The sequence below is a fragment of the Eubalaena glacialis genome, chromosome 7, assembly GCF_028564815.1.
Source record: "Eubalaena glacialis isolate mEubGla1 chromosome 7, mEubGla1.1.hap2.+ XY, whole genome shotgun sequence".
NCBI lineage: Eukaryota > Metazoa > Chordata > Mammalia > Artiodactyla > Balaenidae > Eubalaena > Eubalaena glacialis.
Window position 1 is genome coordinate 18,369,364 of NC_083722.1, and position 26,197 is coordinate 18,395,560.

The window sequence follows — 26,197 nt, forward strand, 5'->3', positions numbered from 1 at the left end:
TTTTTTTTTTTTTTTTTTTTTCCCTTAGATTCCATATATATGTGTTAGCATACTGTATTTGTTTTTCTCTTTCTGACTTACTTCACTCTGTATGACAGACTCTAACTCCATCCACCTCATTACAAACACCTCCATTTCATTTCTTTTTATGGCTGAGTAATATTCCATTGTATATATGTGCCACATCTTCTTTAGCCATTCATCCGATGATGGACACCTAGGTTGCTTCCATGTCCTGGCTATTGTAAACAGAGCTGCAATGAATATTTTGGTACATGACTCTTTCTGAATTATGGTTTTCTCAGGGTATATGCCCAGTAGTGGGATTGCTGGGTCATATGGTAGTTCTATTTTTAGTTTTTTAAGGAACCTCCATACTGTTCTCCATAGTGGCTGTATCAATTTACATTCCCACCAACAGTGCAAGAGTGTTCCCTTTTCTCCACACCCTCTCCAGCATTTATTGTTTCTAGATTTTTTGATGATGGCCATTCTGACCGGTGTGAGATGATACCTCATTGTAGTTTTGATTTGCATTTCTCTAATGATTAATGATGTTGAGCATTCTTTCATGTGTCTGTTGGCAATCTGTATCTCTTCTTTGGAGAAATGTCTATTTAGGTCTTCTGCCCATTTTTGGATTGGGTTGTTTGTTTTTTTGTTATTGAGCTGCATGAGCTGCTTGTAAATCTTGGAGATTAATCCTTTGTCCGTTGATTCATTTGCAAATATTTTCTCCCATTCTGAGGGTTGTCTTTTGGTCTTGTTTATGGTTTCCTTTGCTGTGCAAAAGCTTTTAAGTTTCATTAGGTCCCATTTGTTTATTTGTGTTTTTATTTCCATTTCTCTAGGACCTGGGTCAAAAAGGATCTTGCTGTGACTTATGTCATACAGTGTTCTGCCTATGTTTTCCTCTAAGAGTTTGATAGTGGCTGGCCTTACACTTAGGTCTTTAATCCATTTTGAGCTTATTTTTGTGTATGGTGTTAGGGAGTGTTCTAATTTCATACTTTTACATGTACCTGTCCAATTTTCCCAGCACCACTTATTGAAGAGGCTGTCTTTTCTCCACTGTATATGCTTGCCTCCTTTATCAAAGATAAGGTGACCATATGTGCGTGGGCTTATCTCTGGGCTTTCTATCCTGTTCCATTGATCTATATTTCTGTTTTTGTGCCAGTACCAAACTGTCTTGATTACTGTAGCTTTGTAATATAGTCTGAAGTCAGGGAGCCTGATTCCTCCAGCTCCATTTTTCGTTCTCAAGATTGCTTTGGCTATTCGGGGTCTTTTGTGTTTCCATACAAATTGTGAAATTTTTTGTTCTAGTTCTGTGAAAAATGCCTGTGGTAGTTTGATAGGGATTGCATTGAATCTGTAGATTGCTTTGGGTAGCAGAGTCATTTTCACAATGTTTATTCTTCCAATCCAAGAACATGGTATATCTCTCCATCTATTTGTATCATCTTTAATTTCTTTCATCAGTGTCCTATAATTTTCTGCATACAGGTCTTTTGTCTCCTTAGGTAGGTTTATTCCTAGGTATTTTATTCTTTTTGTTGCAATGGTAAACGGGAGTGTTTTCTTAATTTCACTTTCAGATTTTTCATCATTAGTATACAGGAATGCAAGAGATTTCTGTGCATTAATTTTGTATCCTGCTACTTTACCAAATTCATTGATTAGCTCTAGTAGTTTTCTGGTAGCATCTTTTGGATTCTCTATGTATAGTATCATGTCATCTGCAAACAGTGACAGCTTTACTTCTTCTTTTCTGATTTGGATTCCTTTTATTTCTTTTTCGTCTCTGATTGCTGTGGCTAACACTTCCAAAACTATGTTGAATAATAGTGGTGAGAGTGGGCAACCTTGTCTTGTTCCTGATCTTAGTGGAAATGGTTTCAGTGTTTCACCATTGAGGACAATGTTGGCTGTGGGTTTGTCATATACGGCCTTTATTATGTTGAGGAAAGTTCCCTCTATGCCTACTTTCTGCAGGACTTTTATCATAGATGGGTGTTGAATTTTGTCGAAAGCTTTCTCTGCATCTATTGAGATGATCATATGGTTTTTCTCCTTCAATTTGTTAATATGATGTATCACGTTGATTGATTTGCGTATATTGAAGAATCCTTGCATTCCTGGAATAAACCCCACTTGATCATGGTGTATGATCCTTTTAATGTGCTGTTGGATTCTGTTTGCTAGTATTTTGTTGAGGATTTTTGCATCTATGTTCATCAGTGATATTGGCCTGTAGTTTTCTTTCTTTGTGACATCTTTGCCTGGTTTTGGTATCAGGGTGATGGTGGCCTCGTAGAATGAGTTGGGGAGTGTTCCTCCCTCTGCAATATTTTGGAAGAGTTTGAGAAGGATAGGTGTTAGCTCTTCTCTAAATGTTTGATAGAATTCGCCTGTGAAGCCATCTGGTCCTGGGCTTTTGTTTGTTGGAAGATTTTTAATCACAGTTTCAATTTCAGTGCTTGTGATTGGTCTGTTCATATTTTCTATTTCTTCCTGGTTCAGTCTCGGCAGGTTGTGCATTTCTAAGAATCTGTCCATTTCTTCCAGGTTGTCCATTTTATTAGCATAGAGTTGCTTGTAGTAATCTCTTATGATCGTTTGTATTTCTGCAGTGTCAGTGGTTACTTCTCCTTTTTCATTTCTAATTCTATTAATTTGAGTCTTCTCCTTTTTTCTCTTGATGAGTCTGGCTAATGGTTTATCAATTTTGTTTATCTTCTCAAAGAACCAGCTTTTAGTTTCATTGATTTTTGCTATTGTTTCCTTCATTTCTTTTTCATTTATTTCTGATCTGATCTTTATGATTTCTTTCCTTCTGCTAGCTTTGGGGTTTTTTTGTTCTTCTTTCTCTAATTGCTTTAGGTGCAAGGTTAGGTTGTTTATTCGAGATGTTTCCTGTTTCTTGATGTAGGCTTGTATTGCTATAAACTTCCCTCTTAGAACTGCTTTTGCTGCATCCCATAGGTTTTGGATCGTCGTGTCTCCATTGTCATTTGTTTCTAGGTATTTTTTGATTTCCCCTTTGATTTCTTCAGTGATCACTTCGTTATTAAGTAGTGTATTGTGTAGCCTCCATGTGTTTGTATTTTTTACAGATCTTTTCCTGTAATTGATATCTAGTCTCATAGCGTTGTGGTCAGAAAAGATACTTGATACGATTTCAATTTTCTTAAATTTACCAAGGCTTGATTTGTGACCCAAGATATGATCTATCCTGGAGAATGTTCCATGAGCACTTGAGAAAAATGTGTATTCTGTTGTTTTTGGGTGGAATGTCCTATAAATATCAATTAAGTCCATCTTGTTTAATGTATCATTTAAAGCTTGTGTTTCCTTATTTATTTTCATTTTGGATGATCTGTCCATTGGTGAAAGTGGGGTGTTAAAGTCCCCTACTATGATTGTGTTACTGTCAATTTCCCCTTTTATGGCTGTTAGTATTTGCCTTATGTATTGAGGTGCTCCTATGTTGGGTGCATAAATATTTACAATTGTTATACCTTCCTCTTGGATCGATCCCTTGATCATTATATAGTGTCCATCTTTGTCTCTTGTAATTGTCTTTATTTTAAAGTCTATTTTGTCTGATATGAGAATTGCTACTCCAGCTATCTTTTGATTTCCATTTGCATGGAATATCTTTTTCCATCCCCTCACTTTCAGTCTGTATGTGTCTCTAGGTCTGAAGTGGGTCTCTTGTAGACAGCATATATATGGGTCTTGTTTTTGTATCCATTCAGCCAGTCTGTGTCTTTTGGTGGGAGCATTTAATCCATTTACATTTAAGGTAATTATCGATATGTATGTTCCTATTCCCATTTTCTTAAATGTTTTGGGTTTGTTATTGTAGGTGTTTTCCTTCTCTTGTGTTTCTTGCCTAGAGAAGTTCCTTTAGCATTTGTTGTAAAGCTGGTTTGGTGGTGCTGAACTCTCTCAGCTTTTGCTTGTCTGTAAAGGTTTTAATTTCTCCATCAAATCTGAATGAGATCCTTGCTGGGTAGAGTAATCTTGGTTGTAGGTTTTTCTCCTTCATCACTTTAAGTATATCCTGCCACTCCCTTCTGGCTTGCAGCGTTTCTGCTGAAAGATCAGCTGTTAACCTTATGGGGATGCCCTTGTGTGTTATCTGTTGTTTTTCCCTTGCTGCTTTTAATATGTTTTCTTTATATTTAATTTTTGATAGTTTGATTAATATGTGTCTTGGTGTGTTTCTCCTTGGATTTATCCTGTATGGGACTCTCTGTGCTTCCAGGACTTGATTAACTATTTCCTTTCCCATATTAGGGAAGTTTTCAACTATAATCTCTTCAAATATTTTCTCAGTCCCTTTCTTTTTCTCTTCTTCTTCTGGGACCCCTATAATTCGAATGTTGGTGCGTTTAATGTTGTCCCAGAGGTCTCTGAGACTGTCCTCAGTTCTTTTCATTCTTTTTTCTTTATTCTGGTCTGCAGTAGTTATTTCCACCATTTTATCTTCCAGGTCACTTATCCGTTCTTCTGCCTCAGTTATTCTGCTATTGATCCCATCTAGAGTATTTTTAATTTCATTTATTGTGCTTGTCATCGTTTCTTGGTTCCTCTTTAGTTCTTCTACGTCCTTGTTAAATGTTTCTTGCATTTTGTCTATTCTATTTCCAAGACTTTGGATCATCCTTACTATCATTATTCTGAATTCTTTTTCAGGTAGACTACCTATTTCCTCTTCATTTGTTAGGTCTGGTGTGTTTTGACCCTGCTCCTTCATCTGCTGTGTGTTTTTCTGTCTTCTCATTTTGCTTATCTTACTGTGTTTGGGGTCTCCTTTTCACAGGCTGCAGGTTCGTAGTTCCCGTTGTTTTTGGTATCTGTCCCCAGTGGCTAAGGTTGGTTCAGTGGGTTGTGTAGGTTTCCTGGTGGAGGGAACTAGTGCCTGTGTTCTGGTGGATGAGGCTGGATGTTGTCTTTCTGGTGGGTTCGTCCACGTCTGGTGGTGTGTTTTGGGGTGTCTGTGGCCTTATTATGATTTTAGGCAGCCTCTCTGTTAATGGATGGGGCTGTGTTCCTCTCTTGCTAGTTGTTTGGCATAGGGTGTCCAGCACTGTAGCTTGCTGGTCGTTGAGTGAAGCTGGGTCTTGATGTTGAGATGGAGATCTGTGAGAGATTTTCGCCGTTTGGTATTACGTGGAGCTGGGAGGTCTCTTGTGGACCAGTGTCCTGAAGTTGGCTCTCCCACCTCAGAGGCACAGCCCTGATGCCTGGCTGGAGCACCAAGAGCCTTTCATCCACACGGCTCAGAATAAAAGGGAGAAAAAATGGAAAGAAAGAAAAAAAGAGGATAAAATAAAATAAAATAAAGCAATTATAATAAAAAATAAGAAAAAAAGAAAAAAAATTATTAAGTGTAAATTTATTAAGGAAAAAAATTTTCTTAATTTTTAAAAATAGATTTATTAATTTTTTATACTAAAAATAAGAAAAAAATTATTTAGAAAAAATTTATTAAGAAAAAAAATCTTTTAATTTTTTAAAATAAAAAATATGAAAAAACTTATTAAAAATTTTTTTAAAAATAGAAAATAAGGAAAAAATTATTAAGAAAACATTTATTAGGGAAAAAAAAATTTTTTTAAGCCAAAAAAACAAACAAACAAAAAAAAAAACGGACGGACCTAACCCTAGGACTAACGGTGAGAGCAAAGCTATACAGACAAAATCTCACCCAGAAGCATACACATCTACACTCACAAAAAAAAGGAAAAGGGGAAAAGTTAATATATCCTGCTCCCAAAGTCCATCTCCTAAATTTGGGATGATTCGTTGTCTATTCAGGTATTCAACAGATGCAGGCACATCAAGTTGTTTGTGGAGCTTTAATCCGCTGCTTCTGAGGCTGCTGGGAGAGATTTCCCTTTCTCTTCTTTGTTCGTACAGCTCCCGGGGTTCAGCTTTGGATTTGGACCCGCCTCTGCATGTAGGTCCCCTGAGGGCGTCTGTTCCCCGCCCAGACAGAACGGGGTTAAAGGAGCAGCTGATTCGGGGGCTCCGGCTCAGTCAGGCCGGGGGGAGGGAGCGGTACGGAGGAGGCGGGGCGAGCCTGCGGCGGCAGAAGGCGGCGTGACGTTGCAGCAGCCTGAGGCGCGCCGTGCGCTCTCCCGGGGAAGTTGTCCCCGGATTACGGGAGCCTGGCCGTGGCGGGCTGCATAGGCTCCCGGGAGGGGCGGTGTGGAGAATGACCTGTGCTCGCCCACAGGCTGTTTGGTGGCGGCAGCAGCAGCCTTAGCGTCTCATGCCCGTCTCTGGGGTCCGCGCCGATAGCCGCAGCCCGCGCCCGTCTCTGGAGTTCGTTTAAGTGGCGCTCTGAATCCCCTCTCCTTGCACGCCGCGAAACAAAGAGGCAAGAAAAAGTCTCCTGCCTCTTCGGCAGCTGCAGACTTTTTCTCGTGCACCCTCCCGGCTAGTTGTGGTGCGCTAGCCCCTTCAGGCTGTGTTCACGCAGCCAACCCCAGTCCTCTCCCTGGGATCCGACCGAAGCCCGCGCCTCAGCTCCCAGCCCCCGCCCGCCCCGGCGGGTGAGCAGACAAGCCTCTCGGGCTGGTGAGTGCTGCTCGGCGCCGAGCCTCTGTGCGGGAATCTCTCCGTTTTTCCCTCTGCGTCCCTGTTGCTGTGGGGTCCGCGCTGATAGCCGCGGCTCGCGCCCGTCTCTGGAGCTCGTTTAGGCGGCGCTCTGAATCCCCTCTCCTTGCGCGCCGCGAAACAAAGAGGCAAGAAAAATTCTCTTGCCTCTTTGGCAGCTGCAGTCTTTTTCCCGGACTCCCTCCTGGCTAGCACCGAAGCCCGAGCCCCAGCTCCCAGGCCCCGCCCGCCCCGGCGGCTGAGCAGACAAGCCTCTCGGGCTGGTGAGTGCTGGTCGGCACCGCTCCTCTGTGCGGGAATCTCCGCTTTGCCCTCCGCACCACTGTGGCTGCGCTCTCCTCCGTGGCTCCGAAGCTTCCCCCCTCTGCTACCCGCAGTCTCTGCCCACGAAGGGGCTTCCTAGTGTGTGGAAACCTTTCCTCCTTCACAGCTCCCTCCCACTGGTGCAGGTCCCGTCCCTATTCTTTTGCCTCTGTTATTTCTTTTTTCTTTTGCCCTACCCAAGTACGTGGGGATTTTCTTGCCTTTTGGGAGGTCTGACGTCTTCTGCCAGCGTTCAGTGGGTGTTCTGTAGGAGCAGTTCCACGTGTAGATGTATTTCTCATGTATCTGTGGGGAGGAAGGTGATCTCCGCGTCTTACTCTTCCGCCATCTTGCCCCTCCCTCTCGAAAACATATCTCTCTTCATTTTACTGGGGAATTTTTGCTGACAGAAAAATATTTCACTTGAATAAGTTTAAGTAATCAATGATAATTTGGAAGTAAATAAATACACTTTGTACATAAAATATAATGCAGTGAAGATTTATTTTACTCACCTGAGGAAGAAGAGACCTGCTGGATGGTGGTGGGTGGTACTGGAGGGGTGTGAAGTGCTGCTGTTTCTTTTCTACATTATTTCTTCACCGGATTTTCTACCTTATTGGTCCCATGGTCATCTTGCACTCCAACTACTTTTACAGATAGAGTTGTAGTGCAGAGAAACAACATGAAAGCAAATACAGTTCAAAAATGAGAGCTCTTCAAAACTTGAAGAAGTAGCCTTGATGTGCAAGGGCCAAATAGGCATATACCTTCCCTTGATCAGGCTATTGGGCAAAAGAACTCCAAGCAAAACATTGTTCTTTGGGCCCATCTGAACACGGGACGCAATTTAAATTTGTTCCATGCAACGTTCTCAGACCAGAACCCATTGTGTCAAGTAGACTATCTCTGTCTGAAACAATTATGTTGAAATATTTCTTTTTATAGCATATTTATTTTAGCAAGTTTGGGGATAAATTCCTTATTATTGAAAAAGCAGGGGTTTTCTGAAAAACAGTAAAGCTTTGCAAGTACTATTAGGAGAAAAAGTTATTAACTGAAGAGTCTTTATGTGAGATAAGCATATTGCAAGTATAATTAGTTAGAGATATTACCAAAGGTATAGATCATGGGCTTCTCCCGCAGGAGCCATCCAGTTTAGAAAACAAGATGATAGTCAATCTATGTATAATAGCAACTGTAAGAAAAGTTATCTATGATATACATGAAGGAAATTTTGAGGGGCAATGCAGCCATTAAATAAAAACTTTAAAAGAAAATGTTCATAACCTTAGAACTAATAGTTCTACTTCAGAGAACTTATTTTAGAGATTAGAAATTTATGAACATATACGATTATTGCTGTGTTCTTTATAATAGTGAAAAATTTAAAACGATCTCTGTGTCTAAACAGTAAGGTATTTGTTAAGTAACTTAAGTACATCCATATACTGGGATAATTCAAAGCCATTGAAACATATCTTAAATGATAGTTCACACATAAAAAATGCATTGATGTGTTGCTAAGTTAAGACAAATCAGATCACGATATATTCAAATCAATCTCAATTTTGTAAAATATCTCTCTAGGTGTTGATTTATTCTTAGAGAGGTTTGAACAGAAATAAGCCAAATATTCACTGTAGTTTTCCCTGCTGTGAAATTTTGGGTTATTACGTCTTCTTTATTATTCTTTTCTGTATTCTATGATTTTTTTCAACATATAACAATACTTCAATTTTTTTTTTTTTTTTTTAATGAGACATTCGATTGGAAGTGGTTTTTAAGATTAGCCTAATGTAAGAGAAGAAATAGGCTCAGGTAGGAATTATGATTTGAAGTAAGGTAGGTTTAAAGGTATCAAGGTATTAATTAAGGAGTTGGTGGTTGAAAAGGAGATTGGGGGTGGGGGGAGGAATTGCAAAGGGAAAATTTAACCAAACTACTTAGTGAAAAGTTAGGCACATGCTGAAATATTAGTCATTGAACAGTTATTTTTAAATAGAGAAGGAAATGGGTAAATTCTGGTTTTGTCCCAAATCTTCCACTTTGGTTAGATGGATGGTTCTAAAATCTCTGGACTTTCTAATTATCTTAAGAGCAAAGATTAAGTATTTTTTTATTGGGAAGTTCTCTGAAGGAGCCGTTAAGGAGCCTTGCTCAAAGTGATTTGTAATACTTGTGTGTGAATTTCATCATTGGCAAAAGCTGCCACATCATATTGTCTGTGTGGACATAACTGAGGAATTCTGATGTTGGCCAGAGTTTTGGGTTAAAAATATAAAGTGCCCTGTTGCTCAGCCCTATTATGTACTCAATAATAAGTACCGTTCATCTTCTTAAATTATGTTTTCTGAAAGTAAATAGATGTAGGATTAATTAACTATTTATAAAACAGTCAGCTGTACTCGTAGATATACATATAATATTCTGAATTCAAACCCTTAGAATAGGGAGATTGGGATTGACATATATACACTAATATGTAAAAATAAATAACTAATAAGAACCTGCTGTGTAAAAAATAAACAAAATAAAATTCAACCCTTTAGAATACATAAATATGGGATAAAAAAGCATCCACAAATGTACAATTTAGAGATGGTTTTGGTTCAATATTTTATTATACGTTAAAATGAATTTAGTGTATTTTAAGGTCATTTCAAATATTCAGTGCATAGAGGTTGTTTTTTTTTTTAAACAGGAATATAACAAATACTGTACTGAGACTTTGAATGCCCAAAGTTCATAATTATCTCAAAGAATCTTTTCACTCCAGGCCACCTGGAGGCTAAATTTTAAAGTAGGGGAAGTTTGCATTTACCATTTCCTTCCTTATTACCTTTCACCTTTAGGAATGAATCTATTACACCAGACCCTGAGCTAACCTACACTTTCATACACAGCCTTTTCTTCTTACCTGTGAAATAGTTTTTTGTCTATCGCACAGGACTTGGTACCATGCTTTCCTGGTAGTCCTGATTTAAGGGTAATTGCTCCTCCCTCCTGAGTTCTAGCCATTGTTCTCTGTTTGAAATGGGATTATTCACATAATGAGTGATTACCCCTCACCACCAACCATGCACAAAGCATGATGTATGAAGACTTTAGCTCTTACACACTTCACATAGGATCAGAAGTTGCCTGAAATTAATATGCCATCTTAGCTACGTAGACTGGCTTTGAGTGTAAAAATGAGAAATTTTCGTCAGGTGGTTGTAGCTGAATAGCCCTGATGGGTTTCCATGAAAGTGGAGTGGAGACTTTAATTAAAATTTCATGGAAGGCAACACTATTTTGAGTAATTCAACTGATGTTACTTTCTTCTATCAAACTGATCTCCAACTGCCCAAGACATCACTGATAAAGTTCATTTTCCTCTAGTTCCCCACCATTCTTGCCTTCACTGGCTTTTTCTACTGCAGTTAAGGCGGAGTTATCCCAGGGGATCAAGACATCATTCCATTTATTGCCTTTTCTCTCATCTCTATTTTCCCCTTCTTAAAATTAATTTTATAGTGTTAGTTCTTTAAAAATAGCCTCAGGTACCCCTGTGTTTTCTTTTCTAAACCATACCAATCCAAAAATAAACTAACAAAAATCACATACAAAAAAGAGGAAAGCCCAAAATATATTTAAAGATGCAGTTCAACAAGGATAGAATGATATCTTGATCCCCTGGGATAGCACACATCTGCTAGTATAGCTGACTGTTTAGTTCACCTTGTAAATTAAATTTAACCAATGGAACATTGGTATAGGTGACTAATGAAAGATCTACGTAGAAACAAAATGACATATTCCCAAATTTATGACTTTGGCTTACAGGTGTCCCTGTGGAAATCTTGAGGGCCTGTCATAAGGGAACAAAGGAGCATTGTACATGAAGTAGGATAACTGCCTGCACAATTGATCTTGAACAAGCCATCTCAGTTATTTCAGTTCTGATGGTGTGTTAACTCATAAGGTGAAGATGAAAATGAAAAGCAACCAACCTGAATTAAATAAACCCCAAATTCTTAAAAATACTCAAAGGTATATTATTGACACTAAAATAAAAAGTACAATTCCTCTTTTGCTAAAAATTATTATGTACTTTGTTACTACCTGCAGGTAGAGCTTGCCGTATCCCTGGTTCCCAAGATGTATTAGTGGAGATGAAGACACTGACTTATGAGAAAAATGAGGGATTTGCCCAATGTCACCTAATAACTTAATCAATAGGGAAAGATAGCAAGCAAAACACAGCCCCACTTTCAGATCCTTGGCAGATACTCAAACCATAAATACCGACATATGGATTATGCTTATAGGCATGATCATTAGCTAAAATATATATTTATAAAGGAATCTTTATTCTCTTATTTATATGTTTATGTGCATATTTGATATCTTTTTTCTAAGAAATATGCAGAATCCAAGTATTTCAGAACTTTTAAGATTTCCTCAGCATTTATGTTGTTTGTAAAGCTTGATTCTAGGAATATTTTCTCCAGAATCCTGTCTAGTGAAATAATCTTATTAGAGAGTATGATAATAAATACACTTTTCAAATAAAACCCACATGTAAACACTTCACCTATTTCCTCGGAATCAAACAGTTAAGTTCTTACATCTCGTAGGTCATGGTGCTTGGCACTAAAGTCATAATGAAACAATAGACATGGACTTGCCCCCAAAGTTCTTACAGTTTACTAGGTGAAATGGCATTTATTTATATCCTTGAGAAGTTCCACACCCAAACACACAGAAACTTCTTTCAGTTTCTGACATTATCTACATTCCTACATGTAGAACAAGACACAACTGGCTAGCACACACTAATTGTCAAATGGGCAACATGGAAAATAAAAACAAAACTGAAATAGAAAAGAAATATACAAACAGTTTTATAAAAGGCCTCACTATACAGACATAAAGGATTTTAAACGTTCAAGAAGTGAACTTGTACAAAATGTGGAGGCAGAGTTTGAATCCTGTCTTTGGCATAACTGTCTGAGTTTTGAAGAAGTCATCTAACCGCTACCACTGTTTCGCAATGGTGTTGTTATTGGCATTTGGAGCAGGATAATTCTTTGCTGGGTCTGCCTGAAAATCTGCGGGATGTTTACCATCCCTTGCTCTTGACATTAAAGGTCATTACGACCTTCCATTTTTCTTGACACCAATCCCTTCCCCTAAACCCTCATATTTTGCAATAAATTGGATAGAAGTTAGCGATGGGATGGGTGCTATCATCTTTGTTGAGAACCTCTATTTTTTAACCATTATCCACCTGTTATTCCCTCATTTATAAATGAGATTTTTGTTCACAAATTAATTTACTTCCCTTTGTTTTGAATTTCTCAAATTCCCTACAGCTTACAACATAAAGTAAAATCACAAAGATAACTTTTAGAATCTTTGTGGTGGTGTTAATATTTTGTTTTTCTTTTTCTTGTCCCACTAGTATGATCATTATATGTAAGACATGTTTTGGTGGGTGTTGGAGAAGAAGGTGATGCAGCTAGAAGCAAAGCATATAGTGGGATAAGAAAAAAAAATGTAACCTTCTATGTGATGTTCATTTCTCAAAATCCCTCTTATCCTTCAAAGCCCAATACAATTGTCAAGTCTGAAATATTTCATTTCATCCTCTGCCTTTTCCCCCCTCTCTTAGTGAACTTATACTGTGTTTATGCCATGAAACCGGAAATAACAACAAATTTATTACATCATACAGCAAAACTGGGCTCAATAAAACAGGGTAAATTTTAATAAGATAAATACTAAATCTTACCATGAGTCTAAAAAATTAACTGTTTAAGTGCAGAATAACTTAAGTATTGATCAGCTCCATATATCGAAAAGACTATGGAAGATTCTTAAAAATTCGATAAGCTACAACAGCCGAAAGAAACTAATTGTGTGTGCTAAAATAAAAAGGGACCAGAGAAGTATTTTCCAGACTTCAAGAAGATAAGGTTCTTCTTGCGAAAATCAGGTCAAGTTTCTAACCCACCATTTATATCTTTCAGAGGATCCATGCCCCTCCCATATTGCCTGGTGGGCTTCTATCTCTGCCTGAAGTTCTTCATGTACCAATGGAAATAGAAAGGCAGGGACTGTTAAGAACAAAATCTTGAGTAAGCTAAAGTTGATCTTGGATAGCTGCCTTTAACCTCTCTTTCTCTCTCTCTCTCTCAGTAGGTTTTATGATTTTATATCCACTTTTTTTTGTGAAATTTAATTTAGTCATATTCTAAGACATCCTCATTCATTTTGTGATTGAGCTCCATCTTTCTCAATGGAAAGGAGATTAGGTTGAATACATAAAGGTAGATGACCTTTACCCAGTGATGGAATTGTGAGAGAGATTTATGATCGTGAAAGGATTCGTGTCTACACAGAGGGCAAATCCCAGCATTTCCAGTCTCTGCCACTGCCTAATTTCCTTCTGCCACCTTGCTCTGCTGCAATGTTCAGTCATTGTCTTCTTTGGTATGTTTCAATTGACAGGAACATTTACAAATGAAATCCTTACTAAAGGTGAAGTAAAACAATTTTCTCCTTCAAGGTCTGAATTTAGGAACCTGTCTTTTCTCATAACAGCTGATGACATCTCTGGTGTCTGGGAACAGAAGGGAGAATCCATCTGTTGGCAGGAAGAGAAAAAAGAATGTACACAAGGTGCTGTATATTTGCAATTTTTTTTTGAAACTAGAGACAGGAAATGTTTGAGTTAAAGTGCTAATAGTAAATGTCTGGGTGCGTGTTCTTTATTATTGCATGCAAAAGTTGCATTTAAAATGAACTGAGAGATGACACTTTAGTCAGTTTTTTCCCAAAAAATCATTTTTAAAAATATTATCTATATAACTATTAAGGTTAATGATATGTTGGAAAAATTAAGCTAGGTATACAGTGCTCTTTAAAATCATCACTGCCATTTAGTTTACTTCCACTCTTATTTTAGGTTCCTGGATGCAGAGAGAAATACATGAGATATGCCCACTAATTTGGAGTTTAGGATATTTCTTTTTATATTTTAGGTGCTTTTAAAGTTATTAATTTTGTCTTAGGAGAAAACTATGTGTATACAAGACCCCCCCAAAAAAACCTGACAGAATCCGCAGAATAACCTAACCTGTCTGGCTTCTGTGTATCAGAAATTCATTATCACCTAAAAAAATTGGCTCTGGTGAACAGCCTGGGTTGGATCATTTTAATGATGTGTTACAAAATATAGCTGAGCTGCTGTAAACAATCTCTCCTTTGTTTAAAAGAAAGAAAAAGACATAGAACAAGAACAAGTAAAAACACTTCCCATTGCAAAGCGATCACTCTTAAAAGCAATTCATACAACATTCCTCTTTGACTAGCCCCCAGTAGGCACACACACCCAGGGCAGGGTGTGTATGAGTGTATGCACACGCACGTCTACCTCCTCAAAAACGCTATTGAACTTACTTGCTATATTTTACTACATGTCAAAAAAATTATGATTCTTCAAAGCTCTTTTAACTTATTTTAAGGCTGAAAAAATACAAATGGCCTATAGACTTAGAAAGGATGGAAACCCTTGACTGGTCAGGTTTGCTGTAGTGAAAATGGCACTGGACTCCCAGTTCTTCAGTTTACCAGCTACTTCAGGAAAACATAAATAAATAAAATTTATCGCATAGATTTAACAGGATTCATATAAATAAACATATAGTTGGTACAGTGCAGGTGCTTTATACAACAGGCATTGGTTGAGTCTGACTCTAATCTATGGTTCATTACAAGGATCCAAGCAATAGTTGTTCAAAAGGTATCTCATCATTTGGACCAGAAACCAAACAAAATGTTGAAAATACAGATACACACACATAGACACACATGTAACCTTTAAAAAGGAACTAAAGCAAAGAGCTCAACTTTAATTAGAGGGAAAAAAGACATTCAAACCATGATTCAAATGAATCACTGGGACCTTTAAATATGTATCTTCTTTTATAATACACTCTAGCCCAATGGCGTGATGGTCTTGAAGTTGTTTCTCCTGCTCAAAGCTCTCCTTTAAGTAAAGAAAACCAATAGACTGAAGCTTAAGCTTTACTCTAGTTTTCTCTTCCTAATACCTTCCAGTTTGGCATAATAATGAGGTGGGTGGCAGAAGAGTTTATTCAACAGAGAAAAGCACCCTCTCTGATCTTTTAAATTTCCTTCCTTCTACTAATTTTAGGCTTAGTTTTTTCTTCTTTTTCTAGTCCCTTGAGTTTCTAAAGTTAGGTTGTTTATTAGAGTTCTTTCACTTTTCTTAATATAGGTGTTTATTGCTAGGAACGTCCCTCCTAAAACTGCTTTTGCTGCATCCCGTAAGTTTTGGTATGTTGTATTTCTAATAAGCCCCCAGGAGAGGCAATCCTCAGACCACAGTTTGTTATGGTTCTTGGAAGAACCACCTCTGGAATACCTTTTAGAGTTGGTTCTTGCTGAGATAACTAGTGTCAATACTGTATTACACAGTTCTTCCTAAGATGTTTTACCAGGAGTTATTAGTTTCATTATGGGAAGCAAGTGTACACAACACCGAACGGAGTCCACTTTTACATGTATTCTCAGCCATACTTTGCTGTGCCCTGAGCCAGAGAAGGCACAGAGATCTGACGAGTCCTAACTGGCTCAGAGTAAGTTCTTGTTACTAAAGGGCGCATTTCCAGATTTGGAGCCTTAAGTCCTTTGATAATTCCTGGCAATGTCCAAAGTTAGACTATGCATTGACACAGCCACCTGACCAAATACCTATCTCTTATCCATCCATAGTTCACAGAGGTACAGGGAAGGTTATTCCCAGGAACATTGATTGCCCCACTTTTTACTCAGCAGGCTTTTTATGTAGTGACTATTTTCTTCCAGCTCCACTGAATAGAGTATCCAGAACCCAAATAACAGATTTAGTGCTCCAATACCTTCTTCTACAGTGATTGTTGACACACTCTTCTGTAAGACTTCCTCCTGCATTTATGTTGCCATCCTCTCCCTAGTCATTGTCGTCTTTTGATTTCCAGGTCCCTTCTCCACATTCACTGCAGACTTTGGCTCCTGGTGTATGATTTTCTCTTTCCTATGTATTGATACCATCCATCACACACTTCTTCACACATCCCACATATTAGCCCCATCTTTAGTTCTTGTTACTGTTTCCCACAACAGCATTTCCAATATTCATTTCTCTCTTTGACTGCCCAAGGAGTAGGATTTTTGTTATACTCAAAAACTTCCTAGTCTCCTATTTCACAATCCCATTATGGCTTTCCAATCCCATTAATATATCTGCATCCTCTTGCATCTTTTCCTCCTCTCCTGACATCTTACAATGAGAAGTTCCACCTGCATCCAAGATTCATAGCTTTACCTGAACCCTGAGGCCATCAATGCCTGCCTTCGTGACTCACTGACTATCTCTTCTCTCATCTAAAATAACAACCTCTCTATCTCTCTCTCTCCTCTGGATTATTTCCTTCAGCATATAATCATGCTTAAAACACTCCCACTTAAAATTTTGCTCTGATTTCTTTTTTAACAGACACACATTTCTCTCCTTCCTTGAATAACAAAGCTACTAGGAAGAGTACTTTGAACTTGATACTTCCAACTCTAATTCTCATTCAGTTTCTCATCTGATGCAAGGTGATTTCTGCATCCATCATCCCATAGAATCTGATCTTGTCAAAATCATTAAAGATTCTAGCTGCTAAGTGCCATGGGAACTTTAAAGTCGTTATCTTGAACTTTCTGAAGTGTTAGCACTGTAAATCATTTCTCCGTTTTAGAATCTCTTCACAATCTTCTCGTTCATCACTCTTTCCTGAATTTTCTCTTCTCTCTGACCATTTCTTTATAGTTTACCTTTTTCTGAGACATTCACAATGGGCATTTCAGGCACTCCAGTGTGATACAAATGGATTACAGTTGTGCCAGAGATAGTGGTGCTACAGAACTGACTGTGGGTGTGGAACGGTAAGAGTCTCCAGGGAGTTGACTCTGGTCATGTGTTATGTAGACAATTGTTCATTTTCACTGTAAGACATAATGTTGAAAAGATTGGGAACGAGTGGTCTAAACTTTAAGAAGTTGCTGGTTGCAAAGGTTTGAGTTATGGTCTTCTTTAAGATCCTTTTCTCATTCTGCCAACTCCTCCTCAGTGATCTCCCTACCCCTACATGTCGATGATTTCTGTATGTAGTTCTGAGCCACATTCCAGACATGTGGATTCAACTACTTCTTCTCCAAACTGATTTGTTGATATTTCAGGCATCTCAGATTCTTTGCAGTGTCCCAAACTGAACTCATTATCCTTTCTCCCAAAAGTAGATCTTTTAGCTAAATTTTGCATATTGAGATTGACCCAGTTCCCTAACCAGTTGTCCAAAGTAAAGATCAAGGATCATCCTTTCCACTGTTTCCTTTCTCTCCATCACATCTATTGATCATTATATCCTGTTCTTTTCACATCTAACATCACACATATTTTAATAAGTCAGCCTCTGTCTTAAAGATCCATCCATAATTTCCTACTGTAGGGAAGCAAATCTAAATTATTTTTAATGATACACAAGACCCTTCCTGGTTTTGTCCCCCACCAGTTCAGTTTTATTTCTCATCATGTCTCTTCTTCCTTTATCTGCATCTACTCTCTAAATTCCAGCCACACACAACTTCTTGAAAGTTTCCTGGTATATCATGTTCACTCACTCTCACTTTTGTCTTTTGTGTATTCTTTTTCACTTGTTAAGTCATCTTTATTTTTCAGGGCTTACCTAGGCATTCTTCAGCTTGTCTTTCTTGACAAATTTCCTACAGCCTCCAAAGTACACTGAACTTCACTTAACCAAAGTATTTGACACCCTATGGTACAGTTTCTATCTACTTTCATGGCTATTCAATTAAATTGTGAGATGCTTAATGGCAGGGAAGGTGTCCAATTCATCTTTGTATCACTTTCCTTTACCACAAAACCAAGTGTTATGGGTTGAATTGTGTCCCCTCCACCACTGACTAAAGGACGTGTTGAAGTCCTAACTACCAGTACTCCCAATGTGATTTTATTTGTAAATAGGATCTTTACAGATTCAACCAAGTTAAGATGAGGTCATTAAGGTGGGCCCTAATCCAGATATGATTGGATTATATTTCCCTTACAAAGGGCGGGGGGACTTGGATACAGGCACACACAGAGGAAAGACTGTGTGAAGACGTGCAGAGAGAATGCCACGCGATGATGAAGGCAGAGATTGGAGTGATGCCTCTGCAAGCCAAGGAATGCCAAAGGCTGCTGACAACACAACAGAGCCAGAAGAGGCAAGGAAGGATTCTCCTGCAGGTCTCAGAGGGAGCATGGAGCTACCAACACTTTGATTTCAGACTCCTAACCTCCAGAGCTCTGAGACAGCAAGTTTCTGTTGCTTTAAGCCCCCCAGTTTGTAGTAATTTCTAGAAATGGCAGCCCTAGGAAAGTAATAAAGAGCAATAACAACATCTTGAATAAATGAATGGGCAGCCTCTCCCCTCAACATAAACAAAATATTCAGAACTACTGGATGTTTGCAGCCTCTATTTCTGTAATTTGGCCAGAACAAGCTATGACATTTTTTTGTAAAATCCTGGTGATAACGTTCATAATACTTTCCTGAAGCAGTTGTTGCAATTAAATACATATAAAACACGTAAACAGAATATTAATGCTCAAAAATATTATTATGACTATTACTATTATTACTATCATCATCATTGCTACTGTTATTATTCCGTGTGGCGCCTGGGAGGGCATATTCACATTCAAATATCCAGGTCTAAGACATGGGTCCCCCAAGATCCCAGACCTTGCACCCTACGCATGCTTTCTGCGTGACTGATCTGCCGTGAGACTTTCCTCCTGCCACAGGCCAGGTACACACTGTCAGCCATCCCTGTGTTTGGCTTTGGATCACACTTTTTTCCGCCGAAGAATGAGTCCTGAAATTATATATAAGGAATGGAAAAGAAAACAAAACAAACACAGGATTCACTTTAGATTTGCTTTATAAATACCTACTCAAGAATGACTTCTTTCATTATAAACTTGGCAAGAAAAATCCAAATTTCAGAACATACATAAGAGCTGATTATTCACATCATATATGCATATTCATTTTCCAGAATTTCTTTAACAAGGTATAGAATTTATTTAAAGTTGTATAAAAATATTAGCATACTTAGAATTTCTTGGTCTGATATCTAATCCACAGAGACAATGCAGTGTGGACATCCAGGTCATAGATAAAAATGTTGATGATCTTGCAGGTTTCTTTCTCTCCTTAGAAGTATCTCCTCCTTCCTTTTAGGATTCTGTAGCTGAATACTCTCCTAGTCTCTAACCCCTCAGTAAATCCTGATTACAGGATTGAATCTAATGATATAAAAATTCTAAGTTATAAATGACAAGTAAATTTAAAATTTAAAATTTTGGTCATTTCCAGGAATGGTTAAGATGGATAACCATCAGATGGTTCTTCAGGTATCTTCATGCATGTGAGGATATGAGAAAGGGACATTGAGGTGAACTTGACATTAAGTTCACTTATATTGGTAGCAACGAGTGAAACACTAACAAGGCAAATGGCACCGCACTGGTTTGGAGCACTTTATGCAGTTCTCCAAGCCACTATCAGGCACCAGGGGAGAATCCAATTCACTAATTTCTACATATTCTAGGTGGTTTGTAAGTGTTAGAAGGGAGGAATTTTCTTTAATACCCAATATCCTCATTTTTTTATTCCTTCAATAAAGCTAGAGAACTGGCAAGAATGAAATGCTTTACAGATATACCTTGAGAGTCATAAAGAAAAACAAGTGAACAAAAAAGTTGAAAGGAAAACAAGAAAAAATCCTCATCGAAAAATAGATTAGAGGGTTGGTTGTAATTTGCTGAAGGTAGTCTGTGGCTTGGAATAACCTGACTTTGGAACTATTCATGGAGTGTGGTAAAATCTTTTATACTAAATAAATATAGTTTGGTGGAAAAAAAAAGATAAAGAAAATAAGAGGAACAAAACACCTTCCAGCTGGCTGGTTTTATTGGCAGCACGCAAAGGGTGAATTGGTGGTTTATGCAACCAGGAAAGGGTGTTTGTGAAAGAAAAGAGAGATTAAGTAAGCGATTGGCAATTTCAGATTGATCTCACATGGCTCCCTTTCCTTATATTCTCACCAGCACTCTTCCTTTTCAAGGCCTGTCTGAAATTATCAGTAACACTGCCGAATGGGAGGGGATCTTGTCCCCACCTGCAGAATGATATTCTACTTTCTTTGGGGTTGGATGTATATTATTTTATGGATAATTGAACTATTATATATCACTTCTGCATATCATTATGCATCATGACTATTTTTTCACCAAAATAATAAAAGAAATGAAGACGGTAATTTACAAACCATGCTGCATATGAGCAAGAAACTTATCTTTTGGAAGGGTCAGCTGAACCATGAATCATGTTTTTTAGAAGAACAATAATTTCTTCAAGGGGGGAATATTCCATTTCCTGAAGACTCTTCCAAATACTGAGAATATCATAGTCATCGCCGTAGTAGTAGTAGTAGTAATGATATTAAGAGATACCTGGGTTTATTTGATTCATGGGTGAAGAAAATACCTTAAATCCTTTCTATTCTTTACATACTCGTGTTAAACTACCACCAATAGGATCACAAATATGTGATATTTGTCATCTCAAAATTAATAAGAGTAATATTAAAGCCATCCTTCCATTTCATGTTTACATAAAATAAATACCCGCCAATGGTGGAGATCAGTATTTCTGAGTGAAGTGGAGGACTGGTACTGTTGACACATTGGGCTGGACAGACTGGCCCAACTCAGCATCCCTACCTGCATTCCTGGCTCCTGCCCAGTAAATGCCAGGAGCATCTCTATCCCGAAGAATTAGGAAAACCAAGAAGAACTGCCCCCCAACACACACACACACACACACACACACACACGCACATTTGTAAACATTTCATAGATAGATGGTACTACTCCGCTTTAGAGACAGAGATCTAGAATAAAAAAAGCATATTTTCTTAAAATAGGAAAGAGGATTCTCAAGAAGAGTATGTACCTCCCCTCCCCAACTCAAACATTACATCAAGCTTAGAAAAATCCCTTCTTCTTAGTATCAGCCACGTTACCAGAACAGGGGAATTCGTTTAATATCTGGCACAGATTAGGTGTTGAATGCATACCAAATTTCTTTCCTCATGTCTCTTTTTCCAAGAGGAGGAAGTGAAGTAAGGAAACATTTCATGTTGAAATATTTTGGTTATGATTTTATTGCTCATTTGGAAAGGGTAGGTCATTTTCTTACCCATCTGCTTATCAAAAAGTAGGCTGTCCACTCTTGTTTTGTCACCTTGATGGTCAAGGCATAATTTGTCTCACGTTCTTAATACAGAGCCATCCTTTTCTAGACAAGTTGCAGGCAAATTTCAGCTGCAGGAGTTATCAACCATTAAAGGAGGCCATGTACAGCAAGGCACCAGCTCTTTGCTGACTGATACAGCCTGCTATTTTATTTTTGGAAAGTAGCCTAAAGCTATTATGGCTCTCGGTTTTTGACAGGCATCACGTATTGCTATTTCAGAAGAAAATTTAACTTTAAAAATCAACTAGCCTGAGGGTTTGGAATCATACTTAAATTTTTAGTAAGTTGTCAAAAAATACTTTGCAGTATACATTTATAACTGGACTAAACTCTCTGCAAATTAATATGCAAACCGTCCCGGCCCCACTTACAGTTTGTTATGCAAAAATAGTTAAAGGACCAGTTATCAAGTTTATTACTAAGAGAAGTAGGAGGTGCTACCTGTTTATTCTCTTTGTGTTTGACAGCAACATACTATCCTGAATATATTTCTGTCTAGAACTAAACTGATAACTGATATAGACCTTCTTTTGGTTGATTTCAATTTGACTGTGCAAATGAAATCCTCAGAATAGACCCTGAGGTCTATTTTTACAATAGACCTTTACAATAAAGATTGTAATTATCCATAGGTCACTCTGAAACCTATTTAGCATCCAGAGAGAGAGACAGACAGAGAGAGAATCCTATAGTTTAGGTGGTGATAGCAATCAGTGACTTAGCCATCTACAAAGCAGGCATCAGAATTGATTATTTGATCTCTGTCATTTGGTCATATGCGTGAACTAATTAAAAATATTGATTATTTGGTTGATATTGATCTGGGAAGCTAGTGGGTCTGGGATAGAATGATGGGACTGTGGGTGGTTTGGATTAGGTCTAGGAGAAATGTATAGTGTCATCACAGAATTTTGTAGACTCATTGTGTTAAAGTGAAACAAGCGAGACTTTTTTATATCTGTTAGAGCTTGTTTTAAAGTCTTCATCTTCCTCTTATAAGCTTTGTAACTTTGTATAGGACTTTTATACTGTCAGTCTTTTTATGTAAAAAATTCCCATAACATCAATCATGATAAAAATAATGATGATAACGAAAATAATATCTGCCTCATTGCATTGTGATTGGGATTAACAAAATGTATCAGAAACAAGTTCTGGAATTGTTTCTGCCTTGATTAGCCATTTTTTCCCCTGTTTACTCATAGTTGGAACCCAGGGTTAATAAGTGGCTCAAGGAAACCGCTAGAACTTATTTAGGCTATTCAGACTAACAAACATACGGTCAAAATACCCATGGAGTGATGTTTGGCTAGTAGATACCAAAGTTAGCCTTTATACAGCTTGCCAGAAGACAGAAAGTGGACATAAAAGTCAAGTACTTTCTGACTTGGTGGAATAAATCCTTGGAAGATATTTTCTAAGATGTTTAAAAGTTCAACTAAAATGCAAAATTAACCTTGTACAGTTGTATTGTCAGAATGAAAAAAGTATATGTAAAATATATGAATATCTGGGAACCTCATAGGAATCAGATCCCTTACAGCTCTCTGAGATATTCTGGAGAGGCACAATGAAAGTTCAGCTATATTTTAAGAGGTGGTTAAAATTAGAGAGGAGAAGCATAGAGTAAAGAAATTCTAAGGAGTCTTGAATAAGGAGTTCTAAGGAGTTCTAATTCCTGGGTAAGAAATTCTAAGGAGTCTAGTCCTAAACATACAAACATTTAAGACCTATTTGAGGGATAAGCCAAGTTGTTTGGAGCAGAAGGTTCTAAATTATTCCTATGAGAGAAAATGGAAAGATAATTTGGAAGTGGTTTTTGAAGTCTCAAATGCTCTGTAACCACTGTATCTTCAAAGTTTTTGATTGTGATGAGAATGGAGCATTCAGAAAACTCATCAATGACGTACTGAATGAAGGGGAGGCAAAAAACTAGAGACATGAGCTAAAGAACAATTTACTGTGCACTACGAATAGCATGTATGATTTCCTTTACAACAATACAAAATCTGAAAGTGGTAAGCAATAGGTAAAAAAATAAAATTGACAAAATATTGATACTTTTGAAATTGGATATTAGCTACTTGGGAGTTTCTCTTTCTGTGTATGTTAAAAATTTCCCATAATAAAACTATAAATAAATACTTAATATTGGCATTTCTTAAACTTATTTGTGTTTTGGACCACTTTGAAAAGCTAAAGAAGGCAGTTGATCATCTGTCCAGAAATATGCATGCATTCAAAAATATTTGTATACATACATTTGCACAAGTTCATGACTCTCTGTTCTCCCTTAACCTCACCCTGACATCCATCCATGCGCCTCCTGGCTTCAACAGATTTCTTGTTTATATACAGGAAATATCTCCAAATCAAGACTCTTGGAAACTTTAGACTGGGACTTCGAATCTTCAAGTGCAGTTCATGGCTCTCATTCCTCAAAGCTTGGCTTTAACTCAGTTCACTTTTTTTTTTTTTAAATTTTTTATTTATTTATTTATTTATTTATTTATTTTTGGCTGTGCTGGGTCTTCGTTTCTGTGCGAGGGCTTTCTCTAGTTGCGGCGAGCGGGGGCCACTCTTCATAGCGGTGCGCGGGCCTCTCACTATCGCGGCCTCTCTTGTTGCGGAGCACAGGCTCCAGACGCGCAGGCTCAGTAATTGTGGCTCACGGGCCCAGCCGCTCCGCGGCATGTAGGATCCTCCCAGACCAGGGCTCGAACCCGCGTCCCCCGCACCGGCAGGCAGATTCTCAACCACTGCGCCACCAGGGAAGCCCTAACTCAGTTCACTTTTACTTTCTACTCTTCCCAAGCACATTCTGCCCTTTGTCACACAGAACTTTCTCAAGGGTAACAGTGCTTCTCTCTTCCGTGTACTGTTTAAAGAAAGACAGGGAGCCAAGACCAATTCAAAGGAAAGAAGTGGTATATGATACCATGCTATAAGGCCACAGAAATGTTTATGTTAACAGAGGCATTTTCTAAACGCCAGTGAAAGGAATTTAGTAGATCTCTCAACAGCTAATTGGTATTACACATATCCAAACTGATTATTGTCCTATAAAATGGAAGCTATGTTGGTAAAAGCTAGGAAAGGAAGCAAACCACCCTATCAGTTAATAACTCATATTTTGGAGTGACAAAACCCAAAACTCAGTTTCATACATTAATTATCTTTGAGACCCCAAGGAAATCACTTATTTCCATGAGCTTCCATTTTTTTCATCTGTAAACTATGTGATATATAACTCTCAGTTGAAAAGATTAAAATGCCATAGTATTGATGATACTTCCAATTAATAGTGACAGTGAGCTGATATTTCTAACCAGGGCTTGTACAAGTTTTTATGTAGTACTCAAGATATTATTTATCTGAATAAAGCCCTCAAGCGTATCAACAATATAGCATCAGGCATTGCCAATATGTTTATATAACATCATCTCCTTTTCAGAATGTCTCCTTAGGATCACTCCTTTCTGTACTGTTTTGTTTTGTTTTGTTTTTTGCACCTTTCTAAATATATACCCTGATCATCTTCCAGGCTCTATCCTCTTACTCTATAAATGAATCCTCAGGATCCCATGCAATCTTATGGTTTTAATTACTACCCATACAGTGATGAGTCCCAATTAAAAAAAAAAAAACTTCACCCCTTTATTATCCCCCGAGCTTTAGACTTGGAAATGCAAATGTTGAAAAGTCAGCATTTCCAGAACTGAGCTTCTATTCCCTATCTACCCCCATCCCTATAACTATTATCGCTCTTGGATTTTCCATCTCAGTTAGGATTATCGCTAACCATCTTGTGAGACCTGGTAAATCCTCCCTCCCTCACCATCCAAACTCAAACAACTCTTGCTGAATCTTCCTCTTAATTTAATTTTTTGTACTCTCTACCCTCATCTATCTCCCTGTTGCTACTTCCTCAATTCAGAATGTCATTGTCTCTCCAGTAGATTTCTGAAATAGCATGTTGGCTGGTTTCCCAAACTCTCTTGTTTTCTCCTTTTCCCATGCCAACATCTCTCAACACATGGCTCGTCTGAAATGTGAAGCTGGTCTTGCACTCCCCTGCTTAAAAGTTAGTTTGGCATAAGTGGCCACTACCATTGACTAGCCTCCATCACCTGCTCCTCCCTGACTCATATTCTACATTTGGACAAAACCAAAAAGCATATGGGTTTCTCTCACTCAGGGATATTTTATATCTCCTTGCCTTTCATCTTAATATTCTGGGTGTGTGAAATCTTCCCTTTCACTTGTTTTTCTCGTATAGTAACTCATCTTCATTCTATGATAGTTTTTCCTTCCCTAACTCTTTTGCAAAAGTTATTTCATTGGCTGGAATAGTTGCATAACTCTGTACTTCCATTGCACTGCATAGCTCTATCATAACTCGAATTATTTCTGCCTTTCCAGTTAGACATAGCTCCGCAAGAGCAAGGATTTCATATTATTTACATTTTGAATTCCTATTATGTAGCATGTGAAGAACCTAGCAAGTGTTTGTTGTGCAAAATTAAACATGGTCTCTATATTCATAGAATATTTTTAAAGATGCAGTAGCAGGTCAAAACTTTAGGAAAATATGAAGTAATAAGAATTTTCTAAATTTAGTATATACTATCATCAACACTTATTCAATGAGTTTCTTGAAAAGTCAATGATATTCCCTGAAATGATTTTATTCTTTATCAACATGAGAAAGCTGAAGCTAGAGTAGAAAGAATGGCAGGAGGTAGAGTCCAAGGAGCTTCTGGTCCCCAAATATTTCCCCCAAATTACCTGAAATTAAATACTTTGCATGCTTTGGAAGTTCTACCAATTAA